The sequence below is a fragment of the Anabas testudineus genome, chromosome 11 (genome assembly GCF_900324465.2).
Source record: "Anabas testudineus chromosome 11, fAnaTes1.2, whole genome shotgun sequence".
Lineage (NCBI taxonomy): Eukaryota > Metazoa > Chordata > Actinopteri > Anabantiformes > Anabantidae > Anabas > Anabas testudineus.
This window is the reverse complement of record NC_046620.1, coordinates 21,473,691-21,482,932: the sequence shown is the minus strand read 5'-3', so window position 1 is coordinate 21,482,932 and position 9,242 is coordinate 21,473,691.

Below are 9,242 nucleotides of genomic sequence, written 5' to 3'. Positions count from 1 at the left end.
CAGTGACAGTTGTCCTTCTGAACATCAGGTCACCTTTCTTACTAAGGCCCAGTTTGTCTAAGTGACACGTTTTTGGTTGATATAACCTTCTTGCTTCTGAGAATTATAGAGGCCACTGTGCTCTTGGAAACCTTTAGTGCAACGGACGTTTTCGTAGCCCCTCTCCAGATCTGAGCCTTGCACTAATCCTGTCTCTGAGTTTCTTTGACCTCATGGTTTTTGTTTTCTGATACAGTATGCATTCGCATCTGTTAGAGCTTCTATAGAGAGGTGTGTGTCTTTCCAAATCATATCCACTCAATACAATTTACCATATGTGGACTTGAGTCAAGTTGTAGAAGTTCAAAGGGTTTGATTACATATTCCAATGTTATATTTCAATTTTTCCTTTTTCCATATATGTGCAAACATTTCTAAAATTCTGTTTTCACAAATTGATTTGACTGATTGTAGTATCAGACTGCAACATAACAAAACTGATGTACTGCAGATATAAAAATGTCTAAATGTCTAGACCACTGATGACATGCATTAACCAATTTAAGAAGGTGGTGTTACATAGGAAAAATCTGATCAACACACAAAACCACTCACAAAACACATCAGAGTTTCTTTCTGAAGGAGCACCAGTAAAACATTCTCCCACTGAGAGTGTTGCTCTTATTGTTGCTAAGCTAGTGAGTCAGCTTACATTTGGGGAATCAATCTGTATCTGTCTTTATGTATACAGCTTCACAGTTACTACAAAAGGTTTTCAGCTGAATTTTAATTTAGCTTCTACAAACCCTGTTTCCAGAAGAAAACCTTGCTGTGTTACACCATCTTTCCTTTTAATTACACATTTTAATCATTTGGGAAATGAGGATATTAATTGTAGGTGTTTTACAAGTGAAACATTTTGCCATTCTAACTTGATCCAAGATTCATGGTCTGATTCTCCAGTTGCTGGCTTTGCATGCTGATAACAGTCTGGATGGTCTTTTTCATCATTGGCACAGGGACCCAGCATCCATTTTTCCCCCCAAAACAAGCTAAACATGGACTCATCTGACCACAGAACATTTCCACTGTCTTTCATTCCATCTGACATGATCTCAGGCCCAGAGAACTTGGCAGCATTTCTACACAGAACTGATGTATGACTTGTACCTTGCGTAATAGAGTTTCAGGTTGCATTTGTGAATACAGGGGTGAAAATAGGTTTCCAAATTACTCCTGAGCCCAGGTTGCTATATACATCACAGCAGCATGATGGTTTCTCATACAATACTGCTTGAAGGTCACACACATTCAACAGTGGTCTCTGCCTTTGGCCTTAGCACAGTTCTCACAATATTAATACTAATATTTGTTCATTGCTCAGAACAGTTCTTCCTATATATAAGTTAGCAGTAAGAATAGCTGTAAGTGAATTAGACAAAAAGACACACACCCCCTTCAGGTCAGTATTTAGTAGATGCACCTTTGGCTGCAATCACAGCAATGGGGTCTGTGTGGATAGGTCTTAATTAGTCTTGAACATCTGGACACTGGAATTTGATGTCATTCTTCTTTGAAAAACTGCTCAAGCTCTGTCAGGTTGCATTGGGATCAGGTGTAAACAGCCCTTTTCATATCCATCTACAAATTCTCTATTGGATTGAGGTCTGGGTTTTGACTCGGCCACTCCAGAACATTCACCTTGTTGTCAGTAAAACATTTCTGTGTAGCTTTCTCTGTTTGCTTCAGGTCATTGTCTTGCTGGAAAACAAATCTTCTCTCAAGCCGTAGTTTTCTTGCAGACTGAATCAGATTGTCCTCCAGGATTGTCCTATATTTTGCCGCATTCATCTAACCCTCTGCCTTAACAATCCTTCCAGGGCCAGCTGCCAAGAAGCATCCCCACAGCATGATGCTGCCACCACCGTGTTTTACAGTGGGGATGATGTGTTTGTGGTGATATGCAGTGTTTGGTGTGCGCCAAACATAGCATCTTGTCTGATGGACAAAGAACTGTCTTCCACTGGACCATGGAGTCTTTCACCTGCCTATTGATGAACTCAATTAGTGATTTAACGTGAGTTTTCTTCAACAGTGACTTTCTCCTTGCCACTCTCCCATAAAGCTTTGACTGGTGAAGAACTGGTCAACAGTTGTTGTATGTACAGTCTCTCCTATCTCAGTTTCTGAAGCTTGTAACTCCCTCAGAGTAGTCATCAGTGTGTTAGTGGCCTCTCTCACTAGTCTCCTTCACTCAGTTTGTATGGACGTCCTGTTCTATGGCAGATTTAGACATGTTCCATATTCCTTCCATTTCTTGATGATGGATTTCACTGAACTCCGGTGGATGTTCAGTGCCTTTGATTTTTTTGTATCCATCCCCTGTCTTATGCTTTTCAATGACCTGTTCTCTGAGTTGCTGGGAGTGTTCTTCTGTCCCCATGGTGTAATGGTAGCCAGGAATACTGAAGAACCAGTGACTGGACCTTTCAGACACAAGTTTCTTTATATTGCAATCACTTGAGACAAATTCACTGCACTCAGGTGATCCCCATTTCACTAATTGTGGAACTACTATCACCAAATATCTGGACCTCTGTTGGATTAGATCAGTCATTTTAAAGGGGGTGAATATTAATGCAAACACTGATTTCACCTTATATATTTTTATTTATTTGACATTACTTTGTAGAAACCTGTTTTCACTTTGACATTAATGAGGTATTTTGCTGACTTTTTTTTGTCAAAATTGCCAACTTTTATTGACCATGATTGATTTATACTGTCAATAAAAAGTTGAAACATGCACAGGGGGTGAATACTTTTTATAGGTTCTGTAAGTCTACGGTAAGTGAAATGTTGAACAAGCAGAGAATCTATGGCAGGACAACACGTGGGAAGCTGTTAGTTACTTAAAAGAACATTGCTGTCACGGTTTCGGCCTGGCACCGGCCGGCCTTGGTTTTCCTCTCTCCCTCTGGACTCCACCCACCAGCCACTTCTCTCCCTCTGCTCCCAGCAATCAGCTGAACATTGGACTCACCTGTGTTCCCCTCAGGCTACAAAAACTGTCCTCAGTCCTTTTCCCCCTGTCAGGTCGTCATCATTTCCCAACCTGTTTCCAGTGTCATTCCCCGGCCTGCTCCTAAACCTGCCTGCTCCTCCTCGTCCTCCTCAGTCCTGTCTGCTTCCCCTCCTGGATTCTCTGGACTTCATTCCCCCCTCTGAACTTTGGACATTACCTGTTTTTCAGTGAGTTGTCTTCCTGCCATTGAGCAGCAGTTTTCTTTGATACTTTGGAGTCTTGTTTTGTTACTTTGTCCTGGTGTCTCTGCCTGTTTTTGTAGTGTCGGTTGACACCCCCCCCCCCCCCCCCAGTTTCCCTGTTTTTGTAGTTTGCTCAAATAAATCCTGTTTTCCATTCATACCTGCCTCGTCCCCCTCCTAATGCATGACCATTGCTGTACTCATGAAGTTTGACAAAGAGCCCACTGACACTCCACAGAAGTATTGGCAAAATGTTTTGTGGACTGACAAAACTAAGATTTATTCCAAGGGTTCATATACTTTTTTTCACTAGCACTATGAGGTTTTCATGGTTGTTTTCAATAAAGAATGATTTTTCTTGCCACTATAGGTAGAATAAACCTATCCACAACAAAAGTGGTGCTGTTTTCAGAGAGCTACACATCATCATCAACTCTGAGGTTGAGAGTGTTGTAAAACAGTGACATCATACTCTCATGCAGAAATTGTCCTTCTCAATGCTGAAAGTCAGTGCACAAAGCTTTATCAATAACTCAAATCCCACTGCTGTGAATGGGGTGTTGCAGGTTATGTCCTAAGTCGATGTTGAGATGCCTACAAATTATTCTGAGAGACTTAATATATACAGTGCCTGGTGCTATCTTAAGATTGTCCATCCAAAATTGATAATCTTATGTAAGGTGACTGAGAGACTGCATGGTGCAGAAATAAAACATGGTTTGGAGGGCAAACTATAGAAAGATCCAAAGATCTAGCTTGACTATTCTGTTTGAATCACAAAATGACTGCCTCTCTTCTCCCCTAGCTCCCCTCCCTCCTGCCTTGGCAGCTCAGGAGCAGATTCATGACTCCAACCCTCTTGAAAGATGTAAACAAGCCAGCGCCTCACAGCCTTTTCACACTAGCCACACACAAAACGCAAACTAAAACCTATAAATGGACAGATATGCTGAGCTGTAAACATAATCTCCTGTCAACATTTGCAAACATAAACACAGATCAGAACATAATCTTCCCATTAACACAACTTCAGCATATGCACAGATGCCGATGAAGAGGAAGAGCTCAGTCAGTGAGCACATCAGTCACAGAGTACTGGTCTGCAAGAGGCAAGACGCTGGTGTAGAAACATAAGAATTTACTGGATGAATGAAGGACGTCCTCAGGAAGAGGCCTAAATTGACATGCAGTATTAATATTTGAATCACACACACACAGTTACAGAAAAGCTTAGACATGTTTTATTGTTCTCTCTGTTCCAGCTTTTCATTTTTTTATTGTCCTAATTGGAATTTATCACACAACTCAGTTTGGACATAGTTTCTTGTTATAATTGTTATCAGTCCCTCAGTGTGTTAATTATTACATTTCACTATTGGTTTGAGGAATGTATGGTCTGTTCCATATTGTATATTTGAATGTACAATGTAGGAACAAAAAACCTTGGTTAACTGCAAGGTCCCTGTTTTGGTTTGGGGTCCTTTGTTGCATGTTTTCTATATTTCCTGTTGCCTCTTCACAGTTCACTACAAACTACACAGCTCAGTCCAAACAATAACATCAGAAACAGACATGTAAGTACTTAAATGCAAATACAAGCACATTCATTAATAGGTGTAATTTTATTGGATACATCTCCATCTCCAAAAACAGTTGGACTAACCTCTGTCATATATTGAACCCTTATTTTTAAAAGATTTTTAGTGTTTTTAGCGATCAACTTCATTGTATTGTAAGTAAATTGCTTAAAAGTTAGATGCTGCAATACCCTCCAAAAAAGTTAGGATAGAAGCATATATAAATATTATGTGTATGTATATGTATATGTATATATATATACATACACACACACATATATATATATATATATATATATATATACTTGCTACACATAAAACATTCAAATCACAGCGATAAGTTAGCAAGTTAATTGGTAACAAGTAAGGGGCTTATGATTTGGTATAAAAGTAGGTTCAGTGTTGTGTCTTGTTCTGTTTGTAATATGCAGGTGTTCTTCTTCTTCAATGTTTCTCTGCAGCTCTCTCCACCACACATGCACATGCTCGTATGTGACACTCCTATAGTTTTTGTAAATTACTTGTAAAGTTTTGTTAGTTAGCTAGTGCTGAGTTTAATACTCCAATTATTTCATTAAACTGTACAGTATCAGCAGGAGTGTAATCTCTCTCAGATCTCACTAGTGATAGCAGTGCTTTTCTTCACAAGCTTCCTTCCTGTGATCTTAACAGTGTCAGTGTTGATGTTCACAGACAGGCAGTGTAACACAACTGACCATGTGATGTGATACACGAGTGCATGTATTGTCATTTGCACACACTAGGATCACCCTGGCCTAGATAATCATCCCTTCATGCCCAATTTTATTTGACTGTGCTTAACTAGGCAATGTCCACTGGCCTTCACTGCTAGATCAGCCTGCAGTCAGCGATGATGATGTGAGGTAAAAGTTTGCAGAGCTCCGCAGTAGAGGAGTACACGTCATGTGCGAGTTGGCTCTGTGGAGAGTGAGTTTTCCCCAGTGGGACCTGAGCACTCTGTGGATAACAATCAGCAGTTAAAGCAAAGAACAACACTTAGATATGTTCTCATTTTGACATTAGACAGGCACTGAACAAATATTTTTAGCCCCAACAACACAGGATTGCTATGTAACAACAGCAACAACTCTTTAGAAATATCTCCATTTATCACTCCACTGACACATATAATCTCCCCATTTTACCTCTAACATTCTCTTTATCATGGGGTGGGCTGCTGATGCACAGTCCTATAAAAGGAAAGCAGATAACTGGGAGTCTTTTTCTTTGAGTGTCCTCACTTTTCATCTCACTGCTAGAAAATGTCACATGGATCAAAGAGGGAAACTCCCATTAAGTCGTGAGTGGGAACAGGGAGACTTGCATCAAGTGAATCCTGACTGTGATTTACAGTGACAGGAAGACTAGCTCTACTAACTAAAGAGCAATGATCACGATGAGTTGGCTCTTTGCACTCAATAGTTTGATTTTACAAAAGGATTAGTGTTACATTGTTGAGTGTCACATACAATGTGAATGTTGTAATAAAAGGGAATTTTAAACTTTGTCCAAGTGGCAGCATTAACCTCACATTATCCAAGTGTTTGACTTAATGTCCAACCAACTATTTAGGTGTTTCAAGAGCCAGTTATCACACACTCTATCAGCTCCAGTGCCCACTAAAGGTCTGCAGGTAAGACTTACTCAAATGGAAACAGTGAATTGCTCACTTTATCTCAGCTGGGAATGCTTTGGACAACACAATATGTCAAGAACTTTAACACATCTGGTGCAAACATTTACTTGGACTCATAGATGAACTGTTTAAAATGAGTCTGGACACACATGCATGCAAACTGTGACTTTGAAATCAAGATTTTACCTGTTTGCTGGTTTGGATTGTTGACCAGTCTTAAATTATACTGGTGTACTTTGTCTAATGTTCTAGCTGTCTTGTATTACCCCCCTGTAATGATGCACTAAACGATGCACACATTGTCTCCATAATGATTTCTGTAGAAAATAATGAGCTGAAGATCATTTTTGGATTTTACAATTCACACAAATGCAAAGTACATTTGTTTTCTTTAAAAAAAAAAACAGGGACAAAGATGAGGATCCAGGAAGTGTTGTCCTGGATTATTTAAATTCCAACAATCACTAACTAATAACAACTGGGACAGTGAATATTTATCACTGTCTGACACACATTGGTTTAGTTGCCTGTGACAGAGCTCTCATCAACCACATTCCCTGATAAAAAGAAGCTTGTTAGAGCAGAAAGGCTTCGATAAAGCTACACTACCTGTTCAGACAGAGCATTTAGCAGCTTAATGCTTATTTACTTAGTAGTTGGTAAAGAGCTAAGAGGAGATGTCATATTGAGGTTTAACCTCACACCTTACATCTACAAGAATCTATGACCAGGGCTGGAAAATTGATAGCAATAGAAGAATTACAAGCACTGACATTTCCCATCATCATGTCTGACGTATTGTAGTGCTGTACATTAAAAGCATTATCCTTTCTGATTAAGAGGATGCAGAGGCATGTCCTCAGATAAAATAATGTTAATGAAATGCTAAAAAAGACAGAAACAGCACAGGTCAGACAAGGAAACAGACGACCTTGAGGCTGGGTGGCAGCTAGTAGGCCTAATGATAATAACCTGTTCTGTTCTCTCTCCTCTTTCCACCCAACCTAACCAGTTGAGGCAGATGCCGCCCACTCTGAGCTTGGTTCTGCTGGAAGTTTATTCTTTTAAGGGGAGTTTTTCATCTCTAATGTTACTGTTTCTATAAAATTCTGTATACATTAATATTTTGTATTGTCTTAAACTGTAAACACTAAAATTCTTTGAGATGACTTTTGTAGTCATTTGGGCATACGTGAATAGACTGAATGGAATTGAAAGTTGAATTGAGCTTGAAGCGTGACTGATGGCAAACAGCTGCTCTTTTCTTAGTGCACCTTGATAGACCATGATAACACTGCATAGCACTGCTTTCACTTTCTTGTTACATTTTTGGAGGGCTTTAAACAAAAATTCTGTTAATTAAAAATAAAAGAATTAAAGTATTATGTAGTACTTTGTAATATTTATCATTAACAGTATAAAATGATACAAGTAATAGTAAGTAGAAATCATCTTGCACCATGAACCATGCTCACATTCTGAATAGTCTGAATACAGATATGGATTTACACAGCTACTGTTTTTACCCTTTAGTTGTTGTTGTTGAATGTTGATAATGCAAAATTTTCTGCTTAACAAATGTGCTGCTTGGCCTCGGGATACTCTATTAATAAGTGCAGCTTCTTTCATTCAGAAAATGTGCTGCATCACAACATAATTCATCTAGTGATTACACATCCTAGGAAGTTCATTTGCAAATGATGTTTAATTGCATAGGAACATAATTTTACCTAGAAAAACATGAAAAGGACGTATTTATAGACTGGATGAGAAGATCAAGGTTCAACTTGTTGTAAGGAGAAGTAGAAAACGTGAATTAAACGAGGGTCTTGAATAAAGTGCAGTGATACATAGATAAACTTAGCAGTGTGTTTACTGAAATTAAAGACGACTGGAGAGGAGAGGAAAAAAATAACAGTATCAGTCCCAATAGCATTGTTTGACATGAACGCTGCACTGCTGCTGTTAGGCTGTGGCTGCAGGTGTGGGACTGGGTGAAAGTGAGTGACTTTGTAATGTAGGCAGACGATAGATGACACAAAGCTCGGCTGTAGTTATTGTTCAGAAATCCCACTGCTGGACACAGCCAGGCCTTCTCACATTCCACTGTTTGGTCAAACCACAGCCAAACCATTCTCTCCATTCACAATCACCACCATGCTGCTGTTACAGATGACTGCAGCATAGATAGTGTGAGTAAGCAGCTCAACCTATAATCTCAAACCAACTGAAAATCTAAGCTTCAGCCAGGATTCTCGGGAAAATCCATTTCACATCTGCACAGGTGACAGCATCAGCTCTTGGTTCAGTGATAGCAAACCTCCTGCAGTATACTCTACAGCACTCACAGATTTGGCTTCATGACATGTTGATATTGCTGCTGTCAAAAAATGTATACCAGTGTAATCCTGGTGTCAGAACAATGAGCTAATGGTTTTTATGAGGAAGTAAGTACTGAATGTACCGAGTGGCCTGTCAAGCAGTGCAGTTCATCTCGCCGCTGCCATCCTTCACTGAGGAGGAGTGGAGCTTAGCTGAGGAGATGAGTCAGAATAGACGACAGACTGGCTAACAACACTAAGCCATTCTCATCAACATCAAATCTTTACAGCAGGGGACAGTCATATTACACCAACTCAATCAGCGTGTATGATGGTGACAGTTTATTAAGGCTTTCTTTGTTCTGTGTTCTGGACTACAGTTAATTTGGTCCTGAAATCAATTTTTATTTTTCGTCAACCTGATCCTGTCAGTTTTTGTGA